The following is a 21,462-nucleotide window of genomic DNA, read 5'->3' as shown; positions in this document are numbered from 1 at the left end:
AGCACCACGCTCTAACCATCTGAGCTAACAGGCCATTTTGCACAACTACCTGGAGGTCCAGCAAATGAAGAAGGGCAAATGATAGTTAACCCAGGAGATTTGGAAAGCTTAATTTCAGCAGTTTACCATGAAGTTATTGTTATATATTATCAACATGAAGAAACTAATATGACTTAAAAAAATTACAATACAAAAGAGATTTTCATACTTGGTGTTAGAACTTAGAACCATTAACGTTTTTTCCATGTGGTTAAGCAATACATAAATATTCATCACCTATATTGAATTGATTCATCTAATCATTTTATCAGCTTCTCCTCAAAGGAAATATAGAGATAAACATGATACAGTAGAAAATACATCTATTTTCAACATTAAAGGTGCATCAAGTATTGGCTTGGAGACTGATTGAAAGTATGTCCTTGGCGTTTTTAACTTCATGCTCTAACAGACTAAACTAATAGTCTCACTAAATATATAGTATATTATTGAAGATGAAGCAGATGATGAAGTCCTACTGATTGTTAATCCGGGATAGTTGGAAAGCTTATATTCAGCTGTTTACATTCATAGTATCTTTATATATTATCAACAAGACTAAACAAAAAAAGATCTCAATAAATTGCAATAAATAAGAGATTTAGTTACTTGGCGTTAGAACTTAGAACCATTAATAGATATTCCAGGCGCTTTAAGAATAGTAATTAATTCTATAATTATATCAAATGTATTAATCCAATCCTTCATGCAGCGTTTGATCCAAGGAGATAAACAGTCCAAAATGAGACATAAGAAAAATTCATCTTTTTTCAAACAATTAAACTTGGCCTGTACAGGGATCGAACCTGTGACATTGGCGTTATTAGCACCACGCTCTAACCAACTGAGCTAACAGGCCAATTTGCACATCTTCTGGATGACCAGCACAGGAAGCAGTGCTAATGATAGTTCAACCGGGAGATTTGGAAAGCTTAATTTCAGCTGTTTAATATGAATTAACTTTCATATTATCAACATGAAGAAACTAATATGACTTCAAAAAAATTGCAATACAAAAGAGATTTCCATACTTAGTGTTAGAATTTTGAACCAGTAACGTTTTTTCCACGTGGTTTAGCAATAAATAAATATTCATCACCTATATTCAATTGATTCATCTAATCATTCTATCAGCTTCTGCGCAAAGGAAATATGGAGGTAAACATGATACAGAAGAAAATACATCTATTTTCAACATTAAAGGAGCATCAAGTATTGGCTTGGAGACTGATTGAAATTATGTCCTTTGCGTTTTTAACTTCATGCTCTAACAGACTAAACTAATAGGCTCACTAAATATATAGAATACTTTTGAAGAATTAGCAGATGATGAAATGCTACTGATTCCATCCAATCCTTCAAGCAGCGTGTGATTCAAGGAGATAAACAGTCCAAAATGAGACACAAGAAAAATTCATCTTTTTTCAAAGAATTAAAATTGGCCTGTACAGGGATCGAAACTGTGTCCTTTGGGTTATTAGCACCACGCTCTAACCATCTGAGCTAACAGACCATTTTGCACAACTTCCTGGAGGTCCAGCAAATGAAGAAGGGCAAATGATAGTTAACCCAGGAGATTTGGAAAGCTTAATTTCAGCAGTTTACCATGAAGTTATTGTTATATATTATCAACATGAAGAAACTAATATGACTTAAAAAAATTACAATACAAAAGAGATTTTCATACTTGGTGTTAGAACTTAGAACCATTAACGTTTTTTCCATGTGGTTAAGCAATACATAAATATTCATCACCTATATTGAATTGATTCATCTAATCATTTTATCAGCTTCTCCTCAAAGGAAATATAGAGATAAACATGATACAGTAGAAAATACATCTATTTTCAACATTAAAGGTGCATCAAGTATTGGCTTGGAGACTGATTGAAAGTATGTCCTTGGCGTTTTTAACTTCATGCTCTAACAGACTAAACTAATAGTCTCACTAAATATATAGTATACTATTGAAGATGAAGCAGATGATGAAGTCCTACTGATTGTTAATCCGGGATAGTTGGAAAGCTTATATTCAGCTGTTTACATTCATAGTATCTTTATATATTATCAACAAGACTAAACAAAAAAGATCTCAATAAATTGCAATAAATAAGAGATTTAGTTACTTGGCGTTAGAACTTAGAACCATTAATAGATATTCCAGGCGCTTTAAGAATAGTAATTAATTCTATAATCATATCAAATGTATTCATCCAATCCTTCAAGCAGCGTTTGATCCAAGGAGATAAACAGTACAAAATGAGACACAAGAAATTTTTTTTTCAAAGAATTAAACTTGGCCTGTACAGGGATCGAACCTGTGACCTTGGCGTTATTAGCACCACGCTCTAACCAACTGAGCTAACAGGCCAATTTGCACATCTTCTGGAGGACCAGCACAGGAAGCAGTGCTAATGATAGTTCAACCGGGAGATTTGGAAAGCTTAATTTCAGCTGTTTAATATGAATTAACTTTCATATTATCAACATGAAGAAACTAATATGACTTCAAAAAATTGCAATACAAAAGAGATTTCCATACTTAGTGTTAGAATTTTGAACCAGTAACGTTTTTTCCACGTGGTTTAGCAATAAATAAATATTCATCACCTATATTCAATTGATTCATCTAATCATTCTATCAGCTTCTGCGCAAAGGAAATATGGAGGTAAACATGATACAGAAGAAAATACATCTATTTTCAACATTAAAGGAGCATCAAGTATTGGCTTGGAGACTGATTGAAATTATGTCCTTTGCGTTTTTAACTTCATGCTCTAACAGACTAAACTAATAGGCTCACTAAATATATAGAATACTTTTGAAGAATTAGCAGATGATGAAATGCTACTGATTCCATCCAATCCTTCAAGCAGCGTGTGATTCAAGGAGATAAACAGTCCAAAATGAGACACAAGAAAAATTCATCTTTTTTCAAAGAATTAAAATTGGCCTGTACAGGGATCGAACCTGTGACCTTTGGGTTATTAGCACCACGCTCTAACCATCTGAGCTAACAGGCCATTTTGCACAACTACCTGGAGGTCCAGCAAATGAAGAAGGGCAAATGATAGTTAACCCAGTAGATTTGGAAAGCTTAATTTCAGCAGTTTACCATGAAGTTATTGTTATATATTATCAACATGAAGAAACTAATATGACTTAAAAAAATTACAATACAAAAGAGATTTTCATACTTGGTGTTAGAACTTAGAACCATTAACGTTTTTTCCATGTGGTTAAGCAATACATAAATATTCATCACCTATATTGAATTGATTCATCTAATCATTTTATCAGCTTCTCCTCAAAGGAAATATAGAGATAAACATGATACAGTAGAAAATACATCTATTTTCAACATTAAAGGTGCATCAAGTATTGGCTTGGAGACTGATTGAAAGTATGTCCTTGGCGTTTTTAACTTCATGCTCTAACAGACTAAACTAATAGTCTCACTAAATATATAGTATATTATTGAAGATGAAGCAGATGATGAAGTCCTACTGATTGTTAATCCGGGATAGTTGGAAAGCTTATATTCAGCTGTTTACATTCATAGTATCTTTATATATTATCAACAAGACTAAACAAAAAAAGATCTCAATAAATTGCAATAAATAAGAGATTTAGTTACTTGGCGTTAGAACTTAGAACCATTAATAGATATTCCAGGCGCTTTAAGAATAGTAATTAATTCTATAATTATATCAAATGTATTAATCCAATCCTTCATGCAGCGTTTGATCCAAGGAGTTAAACAGTCCAAAATGAGACACAAGAAAAATTCATCTTTTTTCAAACAATTAAACTTGGCCTGTACAGGGATCGAACCTGTGACCTTGGCGTTATTAGCACCACGCTCTAACCAACTGAGCTAACAGGCCAATTTGCACATCTTCTGGAGGACCAGCACAGGAAGCAGTGCTAATGATAGTGTAGTATTCTATACATTTCACTTGTCTCTGTTAGATTGTATTTCCACTTATGTTATGTTTATCTCCTAAGTTCTGTTACTATGGATTCTTGGAATCCTGTTGTGTTCTCCGAGTGCATTCCACAGGCGGAGCACTCTGGCTTGGACCACGACTTGAACAGACGGTTGTACCAGTATTGCCCGTTCTAATAAACTACTTTTGATCTATCACCTTGCATCCCGTGGATTTCTACATAATTTTACTGGCGACGATGCGTGCTCTACATCTATGATCTCCGTGGGACTTACAAAGGTGCTTTCTCTGAAGAAGTGAGAGAGAGCCTCGCTTCCCTCGTCACAGCTCTTCAACTCCTGCTGTTGGACTACGTGTCATTTTGAGGATTGTCTGGAGTCTATCCTGACCTATTGGTAACTCGTCAAAGTACAGTCTCCTACTACTACCTTCATTTTGGACATCACCAAAACCGTAAGAGTTTCATGTCCCTGTCCGTGTCTTTGACTTAATTTCTCACTTTGTGTCTTTGTGCCTAACGAAGGTAGCATCTCTCAGCTTAACTTCGGACTTTTGGAGACTTTCTCAAGACTTTGCAGTTACATTTATTATATTCGGGGCCTCTCCACTTATTTCTTCATACGGTCGACCGTTGACTGTGTTTTTTTGAAAAATACTACTTCGTGTAGTTCGGGCCTCCTCGAGCCTTACCTTCTGTGTCCGAGTCTTCGAGCTCCGACGTTCCTGTTCTCAGAGGAGCGCGTAGTGCGTCATCACGTTGCTGTGTACAGCCTTCCTGTTGGATAAAAGTTTCGGCAGTCTGGATTGGTCATCAGCTATTTTGCTTTGTGACGTTTTCGCATGACTCTTGTCCACGTTGCTTAGCGACCTATTCTCTGCTCTGCCACCCTTACAGCGCACTGGTTACGGGCACTAGTTACAAAGTGCTCACCGCTGGTGCGCACAGCTTCCAGTTTGTCGAAGTGCTCACCGCTGGTGCGCACAGCTTCCAATCTGTCATATACATTTCGCCATTTACAGCGCACTAGTTACAGCGCAAATGTGAGACAGTGTTTATTCCTGGTGCGTGCTACTTCAAGCTTCAAGTTCATAACGGACTCATCGCTTGTCATCGCTTGTCATCGCTGGTGCGCACAGCTTTCTTACTACTAGTGCTCACCTCTGATTTGTATAACATTCTGTTTATTTACTCATAGTATTTTGTTTCTAACGTGCTCATCGCTGATGCGCACGGCTTATTTGGATTTTTTGGGCTTTTGTTCTTCACATTTGGACACTGTTTGAGTTCATAAAGAATTATTCTTGTTATCTTCCAATTTGCTCTTAAAGTTATGTCTACCCTTCAATCTGTTAATCCACCTCCAGCTTTTCTGGAAACTCCTGGTGAACCTCCAATTAGGTGGGAAATTTGCCATGATGCGTTCGAAAATTATTTAGGAGCGATTGGGGCATTTAGATTTCGCCCTGAAAGAAAGAAGTGCCTGCTTTTACATTCTCTGGGTTTTGAGGGCAGGTCTGTCTTTAAGCATCTCCCAGATTTACCTTTTATTGAAGGTGTTGTGTCTGATGATTATAGTGACACTGTGCAAACACTAAAGATTCGTTTTGACAAACAACCTAACTTAATGGTTCGTAGACACACTTTCTTTAAGAGAAAACAAGCTGATTCGGAAGATATTGATGCTTATATTTCCATCTTGCGGAGATTAGCATTTGAATGTAAATTTGAAAACTTTAATGAACAGCTTATCAGGGATCAATTTGTGTGTCATTGTATGGATAAAAACATTAGGCAAAAGTTGTTAGCCATGAGTGATCCTTCCTTAGATGACACTATTAAGTTAGCCAAGAGTGTTGAAACGTCCATGGTTTCCCTCAAGGAATTAGAAGACAAAGTGGTTGAACCTATAAACGCTTTAAATTTGAATTCTTCTAACAGAGTCAACAAAAAGAAATCCATGTCTAACTTTACTAAAGGGAAGGTTTTGAATAAGTCAGAGTCTTCGTCTTATTCTCAAATGTGTATTAGGTGTGGTAATCCACAACACCAAAAGAGGTCTCCTTGTCCTGCTTCCAGTGTTACTTGCAACTACTGCAAAAAGATGGGACATTTTGCAAAAGTTTGTTTAAAGTTGAAAAACAAGAAGAATTTCATAAAACCTGTTGTTGGCGTTGTTGATTCTGATTCTTCGTCAGAATCAGAAACTATTGCTGTTGTTACTGATTGCTCTGAAGGGCCTGTCATTGAAGGTGATCCTGACTCTTGTGTCGACCCCATTGTTGATATTGCTGTTGGCGGTAAAATTTTGAAACTTTTAGTCGACTCAGGTGCAAGGATCACTATGATAGATAAAGAACTTTTTGACAATACATGGAATGATGAGCAACCTCTTCTTCCTCCAGACCGTACTCCTGTGTCGTATGAAGGAAGGAAAATTAATCTCCTTGGTTTCTTTGAAGACATCTTATGTTTTAAGGGGAGGAAGATTAGAGGGAAAATCTATGTTGCGATTAAAGGGCTCAACATTTTGGGCTGGTTCCATCAGGGTCTTTTTGGTATGATGCTTAAGCCAGGTGCGAAAGAACAAGTTTTTGTTGCTAGCTGCTCTGACTATTTACAAATGCTAAGGTGCAAGTTTCCTTCTGTGTTTAGTTCCAGTTTGGGAAAAATAAAAGGGTTCAAACACAAGATTATTGTTAAAGAGGGGTCAACACCTGTTAAACATAAGCTTCGGGGTGTGCCCTTCAGTGTCAGGGATGATTTGAAGAAGGAACTTGAGATGTTGTGTGAGAATGGTGTGATAGAGCCTGCAGAGTCTTCCCTTTGGCTTTCGCCTTTAGTCGTAGCTCGGAAGAGGGATGGTAAACTTAGGGTCTGTGTGGACCTTCGCTCTGATAACAAGGTAATCTGGGTGGATTCTCATCCTCTTCCCCGGATTAATGATCTTCTTGCAGCTACTAAAGGTGCAAAGTTTTTCACTAAACTGGATTTAGCCAGTGCTTACCACCAGGTCGAACTGCATCCTGATTCCCGTCACTTGACTGCTTTTATCTCTCCTTTAGGCACTTTTCAGTATCGACGTATGCCTTTTGGCCTAGCTTCGGCCGCGTCGGTTTTTCAGAGAGTTATGGGTAATATCTTGGAAGGTGTTAAGGGAGTGACTGTTTTTCAAGATGATGTTTTGATTTTTGGCAAGGACGTTTCTTCTCATGATTCGGTCCTTGATAATGTTTTGGGTTTGTTTCAAGATCATGGTGTAGTGTTGAAATTGGAGAAGTGTAAGTTTATGTGTACAGAAGTTGAGTACGGTGGTCATATTTTGACACAAGACGGAATAAAGCCTAGACCTGGACTTTTGGAGGCTATTTCCAAAGCTCCAATTCCGTCTGACAAGACCGGAGTTAAGTCTCTTCTAGGTATTTGTGAATACTACTCCAGGTTTATTCCCCATTACGCGACCATCGTGCGTCCTATTAGTAACCTGTTGAAAAAGGGAGTGAAATTTGTTTGGTGCGAGCAATGCATCAAGGCTTTTGATGTCTGATTCTGTTATTAAACCTTTTGACCCTGCTTTGCCGTGCTGTTTGACTGTTGATGCAAGTCAGGTTGGTCTTGGTGCTACCTTAACACAAAGTGAGGGTGGAGTTGAAAGAACTATCAGTTTTACATCCAGAGTTCTGAGATCTGCTGAGGTTCAATACTCTGTTATAGAGAAAGAACTTTTGGCTTGTACATGGGCTATCGAGAAGTTTAGACCGTTCATTTGGGGAAGGCGTTTCTTACTTCAAACTGACCACAAACCTTTGGTCAACATTTTGGGTGGTGGTCTTACTAAATGTTGCACACCTAGGATTTTGAGGATGGTGACCAGGCTTTTGCAGTACCATTTTGATGTTGTGTATATTGCTGGTGGAAAAAACGTAAGGGCAGATTTTTTGTCCCGATTTCCACCTGCTGTGCGTGATGATGATGTTGACATTTCCTTTTCCGATCTCATTGAGGAGGACTGTGATGATTGTTTGATTGCCTGTGTAGACATCCCTGAACTACAAGTTTGTTCTGAAGTGGAGTGGAGGAAGGCTTTTGAACAAGATAGTGTTCTTCAGGATGTTTGTAATTTTGTTAAGTTGGGCTGGCCACGTGAGAAGGTCTTGTCTTCTTCTCTTCAACCCGTTTCTAAGGTTGGGCATGAGATCTCCATTGAAGATGGGATTTTACTTCGTAATGATAAGATCATTCCTCCATTTGCATTTAGAAAAGATATCATTATGAAGGCTCATGAGGGTCATCTTGGTTGTTCACTTACTAAACGTAGGATTCGTGAAAAGTTCTGGTGGCCCGCTATGGATTCGGATATTGATCTTTTTGTTGCTGACTGTTGTATCTGTAAATCTTCAGATAAGAGTCTCAAGACTTCGGTTCCTCCTCTTATGCCGGTTGAGTGCCCGGATCGTCCTTGGGCTAGACAAGTTATTGATATCATGGGACCTTATTCAATGCTGAGTTGCTGTTCCAGGTTCATTCTAGTCTTGATTGATTATGCCTCCAAGTGGCCGGAGTATAAATTGGTTAAAGATGATGATACGAAAAGTGTCATTGAATTCTTGTGCGATATTTGGAGTAGGGAAGGTTTTCCTGAAGTGTTGGTTTCCGACAATGGGAAACAATTTATGAGTCATGAGTTTGTTGACTTTCTGTCCAGTTCAGGTGTGAAGCATGTCGAGAGTTCTCTCTATCATCCTCAAGGGAATGGTCTTGTCGAGAGGATGAACAGAGTTATTGGCGACTGTGTGAAGTGGGCTAGGAGTAGTAATGTTGAGGTCAGCAAAGCGTTGGAGAGCATGATTTGGTTTTATAGGACCACTCCTCACTCTTCCACTAAGGTATCTCCCTTTGAGATAATGAGAGGTCGAAAGCCAAACACTTCGTTTTGTCCTGGGTGGATGTCTAAGTGGATGAAGTCTAGTTCTGATGTCTCGAGTCTCATGTCCATTGTAAAGAGTAATGTTCTGCATGCCCAGTCCAAGCAAAAGGGTAATTTTGATGTTAGGAAGGGTATGAAAGAGAGTGTTTTGGAAGTTGGAGACTGTGTGAGGATTAGAAAATCTATCCATGTCAACAAAGGGGACAGCAAGTTTGGATCTCCTGTAAAAGTGGTTAAAATTGTGGGAAATGCTGTACAAGTTGAGGGAGGTTTCTGGTGGAATTTGAACGGAGTTGCTACGGTTGTTAGTAGTACTCCTGTCGTCACAAAAGCATCCTCAACCTCACCTGTCTCCTCAAAAGCTTCACCACCAAGGCTCCTGCCACCGACTTCAGTGTCAGGAAGAGTTCTCGCATTGTTAATAGACCTTTGAGGTTTAGAAAGTAATATTTCTTTATCTGTTTGTTTTTCTTTTGTTTTCTTTGTTTTTTCTATTTTGTTTTTAAAACGTTTTTGTTTCTTTGAGAAAAGGAGGTGATGTAGTATTCTATACATTTCACTTGTCTCTGTTAGATTGTATTTCCACTTATGTTATGTTTATCTCCTAAGTTCTGTTACTATGGATTCTTGGAATCCTGTTGTGTTCTCCGAGTGCATTCCACAGGCGGATCACTCTGGCTTGGACCACGACTTGAACAGACGGTTGTACCAGTATTGCCCGTTCTAATAAACTACTTTTGATCTATCACCTTGCATCCCGTGGATTTGTACAGATAGTTCAACCGGGAGATTTGGAAAGCTTAATTTCAGCTGTTTAATATGAATTAACTTTCATATTATCAACATGAAGAAACTAATATGACTTCAAAAAAATTTGCAATACAAAAGAGATTTCCATCCTTAGTGTTAGAATTTTGAACCACTAACATTTTTTCCAAGTGGTTTAGCAATAAATAAATATTCATCACCTATATTCAATTGATTCATCTAATCATTCTATCAGCTTCTGCGCAAAGGAAATATGGAGGTAAACATGATACAGAAGAAAATACATCTATTTTCAACATTAAAGGAGCATCAAGTATTGGCTTGGAGACTGATTAAAATTATGTCCTTTGCGTTTTTAACTTCATGCTCTAACAGACTAAACTAATAGGCTCACTAAATATATAGAATACTTTTGAAGAATTAGCAGATGATGAAATGCTACTGATTCCATCCAATCCTTCAAGCAGCGTGTGATTCAAGGAGATAAACAGTCCAAAATGAGACACAAGAAAAAATCATCTTTTTTCAAAGAATTAAACTTAGCCTGTACAGGGATCGAACCTGTGACCTTGGCGTTATTAGCACCACGCTGTAACCAACTGAGCTATTTAGCACCACGCTCTAACCAACTGAGCTAGCAGGCCAATTTGCACATCATCTGGAGGACCAGCACAGGAAGCAGTGCTAATGATAGTTCAACCGGGAGATTTGGAAAGCCTAATTTCAGCTGTTTAATATGAATTAACTTTCATATTATCAACATGAGGAAACTAATATGACTTCAAAAAAATTGCAATACAAAAGAGATTTTCATACTTAGTGTTAGAACTTAGAACCATTAACGTTTTTTCCATGTGGTTAAGCAATAAATAAATATTCATCACCGATATTGAATTGATTCATCTAATCATTTTATCAGCTTCTCCTCAAAGGAAATATAGAGATAAACATGATACAGTAGAAAATACATCTATTTTCAACATTAAAGAGGCATCAAGTATTAGCTTGGAGACTGATTGAAAGTATGTCCTTGGCGTTTTTAACTTCATGCTCTAACAGACTAAACTAATAGTCTCACTAAATATATAGCATACTATTGAAGATGAAGCAGATGATGAAGTCCTACTGATTGTTAATCCGGGATAGTTGGAAAGCTTATATTCAGCTGTTTACATTCATAGTATCTTTATATATTATCAACAAGACTAAACAAAAATGATCTCAATAAATTGCAATAAATAAGAGATTTAGTTACTTTGCGTTAGAACTTAGAACCATTAATAGATATTCCAGGTGCTTTAGGAATAGTAATTAATTCTATAATAATATCAAATGTATTCATCCAATCCTTCAAGCAGCGTTTGATCCAACGAGATAAACAGTCCGAAATGAGACACAAGAAAAATTCCTCTTTTTTCAAAGAATTAAACTTGGCCTGTACAGGGATCGAACCTGTGACCTTGGCGTTATTAGCACCACGCTCTAACCAACTGAGCTAACAGGCCACTTTGCACATCTTCTGGAGGATCAGCACAGGAAGCAGTGCTAATGATAGTTCAACCGGGAGATTTGGAAAGCTTAATTTCAGCTGTTTAATATGAATTAACTTTCATATTATCAACATGAAGAAACTAATATGACTTCAAAAAAATTGCAATACAAAAGAGATTTCCATACTTAGTGTTAGAATTTTGAACCAGTAACGTTTTTTCCACGTGGTTTAGCAATAAATAAATATTCATCACCTATATTCAATTGATTCATCTAATCATTCTATCAGCTTCTGCGCAAAGGAAATATGGAGGTAAACATGATACAGGAGAAAATACATCTATTTTCAACATTAAAGGAGCATCAAGTATTGGCTTGGAGACTGATTGAAATTATGTCCTTTGCGTTTTTAACTTCATGCTCTAACAGACTAAACTAATAGGCTCACTGAATATATAGAATACTTTTGAAAAATTAGCAGATGATGAAATGCTACTGATTCCATCCAATCCTTCAAGCAGCGTGTGATTCAAGGAGATAAACAGTCCAAAATGAGACACAAGAAAAATTAATCTTTGTTCAAACAATTAAACTTGGCCTGTACAGGGTTCTAACCTGCGACCTTGGCGTTATCAGCACCACGCTCTAACCATCTGAGCTAACAGGCCATTTTGCACAACTACCTGGAGGTCCAGCAAATGAAGAAGGGCAAATGATAGTTAACCCAGGAGATTTGGAAAGCTTAATTTCAGCAGTTTACCATGAAGTTATTGTTATATATTATCAACATGAAGAAACTAATTTGACTTAAAAAAAATTACAATACAAGAGATATTTTCATACTTAGTGTTAAAACTTAGAACCATTAACGTTTTTTCCATGTGGTTAAACAATAAATAAATATTCATCACCTATATTGAAATGATTCATCTAATCATTTTATCAGCTTCTCCTCAAAGGAAATATAGAGATAAACATGATACAGTAGAAAATACATCTATTTTCAACATTAAAGGAGCATCAAGTATTGGCTTGGAGACCGATTGAAAGTATGTCCTTGGCGTTTTTAACTTCATGCTCTAACAGACTAAACTAATAGGTCACTAAATATATAGCATACTATTGAAGATGAAGCAGATGATGAAGTCCTACTGATTGTTAATCCGGGATAGTTGGAAAGCTTATATTCAGCTGTTTTCATTCATAGTATCTTTATATATTATCAACAAGACTAAACAAAAATTATCTCAATAAATTGCGATAAATAAGAGATTTAGTTACTTGGTTTTAGAACTTAGTTCCATTAATAGTTATTCCAGGCGCTTTAAGAATAGTAATTAATTCTATAATTATATCAAATGTATTCATCCAATCCTTCAAGCAGCGTTTGATCCAAGGAGATAAACAGTCCAAAATGAGACACAAGAAAAATTCAACTTTTTTCAAAGAATTAAACTTGGCCTGTACAGGGATCGAACCTGTGACCTTGGCGTTATTAGCACCACTCTCTAACCAACAGAGCTAACAGGCCAATTTGCACATCTCCTGGAGGACCAGCACAGGAAGCAGTGCTAATGATAGTTCAACCGGGAGATTTGGAAAGCTTAATTTCAGCTGTTTAATATGAATTAACTTTCATATTATCAACATGAAGAAACTAATATGACTTCAAAAAAATTGCAATACAAAAGAGATTTCCATACTTAGTGTTAGAATTTTGAACCAGTAACGTTTTTTCCACGTGGTTTAGCAATAAATAAATATTCATCAACTATATTCAATTGATTCATCTAATCATTCTATCAGCTTCTGCGCAAAGGAAATATGGAGGTAAACATGATACAGAAGAAAATACATCTATTTTCAACATTAAAGGAGCATCAAGTATTGGCTTGGAGACTGATTGAAATTATGTCCTTTGCGTTTTTAACTTCATGCTCTAACAGACTAAACTAATAGAGTCACTAAATATATAGCATACTATTGAAGATGAAGCAGATGATGAAGTCCTACTGATTGTTAATCCGGGATAGTTGGAAAGCTTATATTCAGCTGTTTACATTCATAGTATCTTTATATATTATCAACAAGACTAAACAAAAATGATCTCAATAAATTGCAATAAAAAGGAGATTTAGTTACTTGGCGTTAGAACTTAGAACCATTAATAGATATTCCAGGCGCTTTAAGAATAGTAATTAATTCTATAATTATATCAAATGTATTCATCCAATCCTTCAAGCAGCGTTTGATCCAAGGAGATAAACAGTCCAAAATGAGACACAAGAAAAATTCATCTTTTTTCAAAGAATTAAACTTGGCCTGTACAGGGATTGAACCTGATACCTTGGTGTTATTAGCATCACTCTCTAACCAACTGAGCTAACAGGCCAATTTGCACATCTTATGGAGGACCAGCACAGAAAGCAGTGCTAATGATAGTACAACCGGGAGATTTGGAAAGCTTAATTTCAGCTGTTTAATATGAATTAACTTTCATATTATCAACATGAAGAAACTAATATGACTTCAAAAAAATTGCAATACAAAAGAGATTTCCATTCTTAGTGTTAGAATTTTGAACCAGTAACGTTTTTTCCACGTGGTTTAGCAATAAATAAATATTCATCAACTATATTCAATTGATTCATCTAATCATTCTATCGGCTTCTGCGCAAAGGAAATATGGAGGTAAACATGATACAGAAGAAAATACATCTATTTTCAACATTAAAGGAGCATCAAGTATTGGCTTGGAGACTGATTGAAATTATGTCCTTTGCGTTTTTAACTTCATGCTCTAACAGACTAAACTAATAGGCTCACTAAATATATAGAATACTTTTGAAGAATTAGCAGATGAGGAAATGCTACTGATTCCATCCAATCCTTCAAGCAGCGTGTGATTCAAGGAGATAAACAGTCCAAAATGAGACACAAGAAAAATTCATCTTTGTTTAAACAATTAAACTTGGCCTGTACAGGGATCGAACCTGTGACCTTGGCGTTATTAGCACCATGCTCTAACCATCTGAGCTAACAGGCCATTTTGCACAACTCCCTGGAGGTCCAGCATATGAAGAAGGGCAAATGATAGTTAACCCAGGAGATTTGGAAAGCTTAATTTCAGCAGTTTACCATGAAGTTATTGTTATATATTATCAACATGAAGAAAGTAATATGACTTAAAAAAAATTACAATACAAAAGAGATTTTCATACTTAGTGTTAGAACTTAGAACCATTAACATTTTTTCCATGTGGTTAAGCAATAAATAAATATTCATCACCTATATTGAATTGATTCATCTAATAATTTTATCAGCTTCTTCTCAAAGGAAATATAGAGATAAACATGATACAGTAGAAAATACATCTATTTTCAACATTAAAGGAGCATCAAGTATTGGCTTGGAGACTGATTGAAAGTATGTCCTTGGCGTTTTTAACTTCATGCTCTAACAGACTAAACTAATAGGTCACTAAATATATAGCATACTATTGAAGATGAAGCAGATGATGAAGTCCTACTGATTGTTAATCCGGGATAGTTGGAAAGCTTATATTCAGCTGTTTACATTCATAGTATCTTTATATATTATCAACAAGACTAAACAAAAATGATCTCAATAAATTGCAATAAATAAGAGATTTAGTTACTTGGCGTTAGAACTTAGAACCATTAATAGATATTCCAGGCACTTTAAGAATAGTAATTAATTCTATAATTATATCAAATGTATTCATCCAATCCTTCAAGCAGCGTTTGATCCAAGGAGATAAACAGTCCAAAATGAGACACAAGAAAAATTCATCTTTTTTCAAAGAATTAAACTTGGCCTGTACAGGGATCGAACCTGACACCTTGGCGTTATTAGCATCACTCTCTAACCAACTGAGCTAACAGGCCAATTTGCACATCTTCTGGGGGACCAGCACAGAAAGCAGTGCTAATGATAGTTCAACCGGGAGATTTGGAAAGCTTAATTTCAGCTGTTTAATATGAATTAATTTTCATATTATCAACATGAAGAAACTAATATGACTTCAAAAAAATTGCAATACAAAAGAGATTTCCATACTTAGTGTTAGAATTTTGAACCAGTAACGTTTTTTCCACGTGGTTTAGCAATAAATAAATATTCATCACCTATATTCAATTGATTCATCTAATCATTCTATCAGCTTCTGCGCAAAGGAAATATGAAGGTAAACATGATACAGAAGAAAAGACATCTATTTTCAACATTAAAGGAGCATCAAATATTGGCTTGGAGACTGATTGAAATTATGTCCTTTGCGTTTTTAACTTCATGCTCTAACAGACTAAACTAATAGGCTCACTAAATATATAGAATACTTTTGAAGAATTAGCAGATGAGGAAATGCTACTGATTCCATCCAATCCTTCAAGCAGCGTGTGATTCAAGGAGATAAACAGTCCAAAATGAGACACAAGAAAAATTCATCTTTGTTCAAACAATTAAACTTATCCTGTACAGGGATCGAACCTGTGACCTTGGCGTTATTAGCACCACGCTCTAACCATCTGAGCTAACAGGCCATTTTGCACAACTACCTGGAGGTCCATCATATGAAGAAGGGCAAATGATAGTTAACCCAGGAGATTTGGAAAGCTTAATTTCAGCAGTTTACCATGAAGTTATTGTTATATATTATCAACATGAAGAAACTAATATGACTTAAAAAAAATTACAATACAAAAGAGATTTTCATACTTAGTGTTAGAGCTTAGAACCATTAACGTTTTTTCCATGTGGTTAAGCAATAAATAAATATTCATCACCTATATTGAATTGATTCATCTAATCATTTTATCAGCTTCTCATCAAAGGAAATATAGAGATAAACATGATAAAGTAGAAAATACATCTATTTTCAAAATTAAAGGAGCATCAAGTATTGGCTTGGAGACTGATTGAAAGTATGTCCTTGGCGTTTTTAACTTCATGCTCTAACAGACTAAACTAATAGGTCACTAAATATATAGCATACTATTGAAGATGAAGCAGATGATGAAGTCCTACTGATTGTTAATCCGGGATAGTTGGAAAGCTTATATTCAGCTGTTTACATTCATAGTATCTTTATATATTATCAACAAGACTAAACAAAAATGATCTCAATAAATTGCAATAAATAAGAGATTTAGTTACTTGGCGTTAGAACTTAGAACCATTAATAGATATTCCAGGCGCTTTAAGAATAGTAATTAATTCTATAATTATATCAAATGTATTAACCCAATCCTTCAAGCAGCGTTTGATCCAAGGAGATAAACAGTCCAAAATGAGACACAAGAAAAATTCATCTTTTTCCAAAGAATTAAACTTGGCCTGTACAGGGATCGAACCTGTGACATTGGCGTTATTAGCACCACTCTCTAACCAACTGAGCTAACAGGCCAATTTGCACATCTTCTGGAGGACCAGCACAGGAAGCAGTGCTAATGATAGTTCAACCGGGAGATTTGGAAAGCTTAATTTCAGCTGTTTAATATGAATTAACTTTCATATTATCAACATGAAGAAACTAATATGACTTCAAAAAACTTGCAATACAAAAGAGATTTCCATACTTAGTGTTAGAATTTTGAACCAGTAACGTTTTTTCCACGTGGTTTAGCAATAAATAAATATTCATCAACTATATTCAATTGATTCATCTAATCATTCTATCAGCTTCTGCGCAAAGGAAATATGGAGGTAAACATGATACAGAAGAAAATACATCTATTTTCAACATTAAAGGAGCATCAAGTATTGGCTTGGAGACTGATTGAAATTATGTCCTTTGCGTTTTTAACTTCATGCTCTAACAGACTAAACTAATAGGCTCACTAAATATATAGAATACTTTTGAAGAATTAGCAGATGAGGAAATGCTACTGATTCCATCCAATCCTTCAAGCAGCGTGTGATTCAAGGAGATAAACAGTCCCAAATGAGACACAAGAAAAATTCATCTTTGTTCAAACAATTAAACTTGGCCTGTACAGGGATCGAACCTGTGACCTTGGCGTTATTAGCACCACGCTCTAACCATCTGAGCTAACAGGCCATTTTGCACAACTACCTGGAGGTCCAGCATATGAAGAAGGGCAAATGATAGTTAACCCAGGAGATTTGGAAAGCTTAATTTTAGCAGTTTACCATGAAGTTATTGTTATATATTATCAACATGAAGAAACTAATATGACTTAAAAAAAATTACAATACAAAAGAGATTTTCATACTTAGTGTTAGAACTTAGAACCATTAACGTTTTTTCAATGTGGTTAAGCAATAAATAAATATTCATCACCTATATTGAGTTGATTCATCTAATCATTTTATCAGCTTCTCCTCAAAGGAAATATAGAGATAAACATGATACAGTAGAAAATACATCTATTTTCAACATTAAAGGAGCATCAAGTATTGGCTTGGAGACTGATTCAAAGTATGTCCTTGGCATTTTTAACTTCATGCTCTAACAGACTAAACTAATAGGTCACTAAATATATAGCATACTATTGAAGATGAAGCAGATGATGAAGTCCTACTGATTGTTAATCCGGGATAGTTGGAAAGCTTATATTCAGCTGTTTACATTCATAGTATCTTTATATATTATCAACAAGACTAAACAAAAATTATCTTAATAAATTGCAATAAATAAGAGATTTAGTTACTTGGCGTTAGAACTTAGAACCATTAATAGATATTCCAGGCGCTTTAAGAATAGTAATTAATTCTATAATTATATCAAATGTATTCATCCAATCCTTCAAGCAGCGTTTGATCCAAGGAGATAAACAGTCCAAAATGAGACACAAGAAAAATTCATCTTTTTTCAAAGAATTAAACTTGGCCTGTACAGGGATTGAACCTGATACCTTGGTGTTATTAGCATCACTCTCTAACCAACTGAGCTTACAGGCCAATTTGCACATCTTATGGAGGACCAGCACAGAAAGCAGTGCTAATGATAGTTCAACCGGGAGATTTGGAAATCTTAATTTCAGCTGTTTAATATGAATTAACTTTCATATTATCAACATGAAGAAACTAATATGACTTCAAAAAAATTGCAATACAAAAGAGATTTCCATACTTAGTGTTAGAATTTTGAACCAGTAACGTTTTTTCCACGTGGTTTAGCAATAAATAAATATTCATCACCTATATTCAATTGATTCATCTAATCATTCTATCGGCTTCTGCGCAAAGGAAATATGGAGGTAAACATGATACAGAAGAAAATACATCTATTTTCAACATTAAAGGAGCATCAAGTATTGGCTTGGAGACTGATTGAAATTATGTCCTTTGCGTTTTTAACTTCATGCTCTAACAGACTAAACTAATAGGCTCACTAAATATATAGAATACTTTTGAAGAATTAGCAGATGAGGAAATGCTACTGATTCCATCCAATCCTTCAAGCAGCGTGTGATTCAAGGAGATAAACAGTCCAAAATGAGACACAAGAAAAATTCATCTTTGTTTAACCAATTAAACTTGGCCTGTACAGGGATCGAACCTGTGACCTTGGCGTTATTAGCACCACGCTCTAACCATCTGAGCTAACAGGCCATTTTGCACAACTCCCTGGAGGTCCAGCATGTGAAGAAGGGCAAATGATAGTTAACCCAGGAGATTTGGAAAGCTTAATTTCAGCAGTTTACCATAAAGTTATTGTTATAAATTATCAACATGAAGAAACTAATATGACTTAAAAAAAATTACAATACAAAAGAGATTTTCATACTTAGTGTTAGAACTTAGAACCATTAACATTTTTTCCATGTGGTTAAGCAATAAATAAATATTCATCACCTATATTGAATTGATTCATCTAATCATTTTATCAGCTTCTTCTCAAAGGAAATATAGAGATAAACATGATACAGTAGAAAATACATCTATTTTCAACATTAAAGGAGCATCAAGTATTGGCTTGGAGACTGATTGAAAGTATGTCCTTGGCGTTTTTAACTTCATGCTCTAACAGACTAAACTAATAGGTCACTAAATATATAGCATACTATTGAAGATGAAGCAGATGATGAAGTCCTACTGATTGTTAATCCGGGATAGTTGGAAAGCTTATATTCAGCTGTTTACATTCATAGTATCTTTATATATTATCAACAAGACTAAACAAAAATGATCTCAATAAATTGCAATAAATAAGAGATTTAGTTACTTGGCGTTAGAACTTAGAACCATTAATAGATATTCCAGGCGCTTTAAGAATAGTAATTAATTCCATAATTATATCAAATGTATTCATCCAATCCTTCAAGCAGCGTTTGATCCAAGGAGATAAACAGTCCAAAATGAGACACAAGAAAAATTCATCTTTTTTCAAAGAATTAAACTTGGCCTGTACAGGGATCGAACCTGACACCTTGGTGTTATTAGCATCACTCTCTAACCAACTGAGCTAACAGGCCAATTTGCACAGCTTCTGGGGGACCAGCACAGAAAGCAGTGCTAATGATAGTTCAACCGGGAGATTTGGAAAGCTTAATTTCAGCTGTTTAATATGAATTAATTTTCATATTATCAACATGAAGAAACTAATATGAGTTCAAAAAAATTGCAATACAAAAGAGATTTCCATACTTAGTGTTAGAATTTTGAACCAGTAACGTTTTTTCCACGTGGTTTAGCAATAAATAAATATTCATCACCTATATTCAATTGATTCATCTAATCATTCTATCAGCTTCTGCGCAAAGGAAATATGAAGGTAAACATGATACAGAAGAAAATACATCTATTTTCAACATTAAAGGAGCATCAAATATTGGCTTGGAGACTGATTGAAATTATGTCCTTTGCGTTTTTAACTTCATGCTCTAACAGACTAAACTAATAGGCTAACTAAATATATAGAATACTTTTGAAGAATTAGCAGATGAGGAAATGCTACTGATTACATCCAATCCTTCAAGCAGCGTGTGATTCAAGAAGATAAACAGTCCAAAATGAGACACAAGAAAAATTCATCTTTGTTCAAACAATTAAACTTGGCCTGTACAGGGATCGAACCTGTGACCTTGGCGTTATTAGCACCACACTCTAACCATCTGAGCTAACAGGCCATTTTGCACAACTACCTGGAGGTCCAGCATATGAAGAAGGGCAAATGATAGTTAACCCAGGAGATTTGGAAAGCTTAATTTCAGCAGTTTACCATGAAGTTATTGTTATATATTATCAACATGAAGAAACTAATATGACTTAAAAAAAATTACAATACAAAAGAGATTTTCATACTTAGTGTTAGAACTTAGAACCATTAACGTTTTTTCCATGTGGTTAAGCAATAAATAAATATTCATCACCTATATTGAATTGATTCATCTAATCATTTTATCAGCTTCTCCTCAAAGGAAATATAGAGATACACATGATACAGTAGAAAATACATCTATTTTCAACATTAAAGGAGCATCAAGTATTGGCTTGGAGACTGATTGAAAGTATGTCCTTGTCGTTTTTAACTTCATGCTCTAACAGACTAAACTAATAGAGTCACTAAATATATAGCATACTATTGAAGATGAAGCAGATGATGAAGTCCTACTGATTGTTAATCCGGGATAGTTGGAAAGCTTATATTCAGCTGTTTACATTCATAGTATCTTTATATATTATCAACAAGACTAAACAAAAATGATCTCAATAAATTGCTATAAATAAGAGATTTAGTTACTTGGCGTTAGAACTTAGAACCATTAATAGATATTCCAGGCGCTTTAAGAATAGTAATTAATTCTATAATTATATCAAATGTATTCATCGAGTCCTTCAAGCAGCGTTTGATCCAAGGAGATAAACAGTCCAAAATGAGACACAAGAAAAATTCATCTTTTTTCAAAGAATTAAGATTGGCCTGTAGAGGGATCGAACCTGTGAACTTGGCGTTATTAGCACCACGCTCTAACCAACTGAGCTAACAGGCCAATTTGCACATCTTCTGGAGGACCAGCACAGGAAGCAGTGCTAATGATAGTTCAACCGGGAGATTTGGAAAGCTTAATTTCAGCTGTTTAATATGAATTAACTTTCATATTATCAACATGAAGAAACGAATATGACTTCAAAAAAATTGCAATACAAAAGAGATTTCCATACTTAGTGTTAGAATTTTGAACCAGTAACGTTTTTTCCACGTGGTTTAGCAATAAATGAATATTCATCACCTATATTCAATTGATTCATCAAATCATTCTATCAGCTTCTGCGCAAAGGAAATATGGAGGTAAACATGAT

At 35.3% G+C, this 21,462-nt stretch overlaps 9 non-coding genes across 9 annotated transcripts; all 9 read right to left on the bottom strand.

Moving 5' to 3' along the window:
- Positions 1 to 824: 824 nt before the first annotated feature.
- TRNAI-AAU (transfer RNA isoleucine (anticodon AAU)) lies at positions 825 to 898 on the bottom strand. Its single transcript has one exon. It is a non-coding gene; the product is annotated as a tRNA-Ile (tRNA).
- A 1,438-nt stretch (positions 899 to 2,336) lies between these two features.
- On the bottom strand, positions 2,337 to 2,410 carry TRNAI-AAU (transfer RNA isoleucine (anticodon AAU)). The gene has a single exon. It is a non-coding gene; the product is annotated as a tRNA-Ile (tRNA).
- Positions 2,411 to 3,853: 1,443 nt separating this feature from the next.
- Positions 3,854 to 3,927, bottom strand: TRNAI-AAU (transfer RNA isoleucine (anticodon AAU)). The gene has a single exon. It is a non-coding gene; the product is annotated as a tRNA-Ile (tRNA).
- A 7,187-nt stretch (positions 3,928 to 11,114) lies between these two features.
- TRNAI-AAU (transfer RNA isoleucine (anticodon AAU)) lies at positions 11,115 to 11,188 on the bottom strand. Its single transcript has one exon. It is a non-coding gene; the product is annotated as a tRNA-Ile (tRNA).
- A 580-nt stretch (positions 11,189 to 11,768) lies between these two features.
- Positions 11,769 to 11,842, bottom strand: TRNAI-GAU (transfer RNA isoleucine (anticodon GAU)). The gene has a single exon. It is a non-coding gene; the product is annotated as a tRNA-Ile (tRNA).
- Positions 11,843 to 14,146: 2,304 nt separating this feature from the next.
- Positions 14,147 to 14,220, bottom strand: TRNAI-AAU (transfer RNA isoleucine (anticodon AAU)). Its single transcript has one exon. It is a non-coding gene; the product is annotated as a tRNA-Ile (tRNA).
- Positions 14,221 to 17,180: 2,960 nt separating this feature from the next.
- TRNAI-AAU (transfer RNA isoleucine (anticodon AAU)) lies at positions 17,181 to 17,254 on the bottom strand. Its single transcript has one exon. It is a non-coding gene; the product is annotated as a tRNA-Ile (tRNA).
- A 1,443-nt stretch (positions 17,255 to 18,697) lies between these two features.
- On the bottom strand, positions 18,698 to 18,771 carry TRNAI-AAU (transfer RNA isoleucine (anticodon AAU)). The gene has a single exon. It is a non-coding gene; the product is annotated as a tRNA-Ile (tRNA).
- Positions 18,772 to 20,214: 1,443 nt separating this feature from the next.
- TRNAI-AAU (transfer RNA isoleucine (anticodon AAU)) lies at positions 20,215 to 20,288 on the bottom strand. The gene has a single exon. It is a non-coding gene; the product is annotated as a tRNA-Ile (tRNA).
- Positions 20,289 to 21,462: the final 1,174 nt, after the last annotated feature.

The sequence above is a fragment of the Lissotriton helveticus genome, chromosome 4_1 (assembly GCF_964261635.1).
Source record: "Lissotriton helveticus chromosome 4_1, aLisHel1.1, whole genome shotgun sequence".
Taxonomy (NCBI): domain Eukaryota; kingdom Metazoa; phylum Chordata; class Amphibia; order Caudata; family Salamandridae; genus Lissotriton; species Lissotriton helveticus.
Note: the sequence above shows the minus strand (reverse complement) of the source record. Positions and strands in the feature narration are given on the sequence as shown.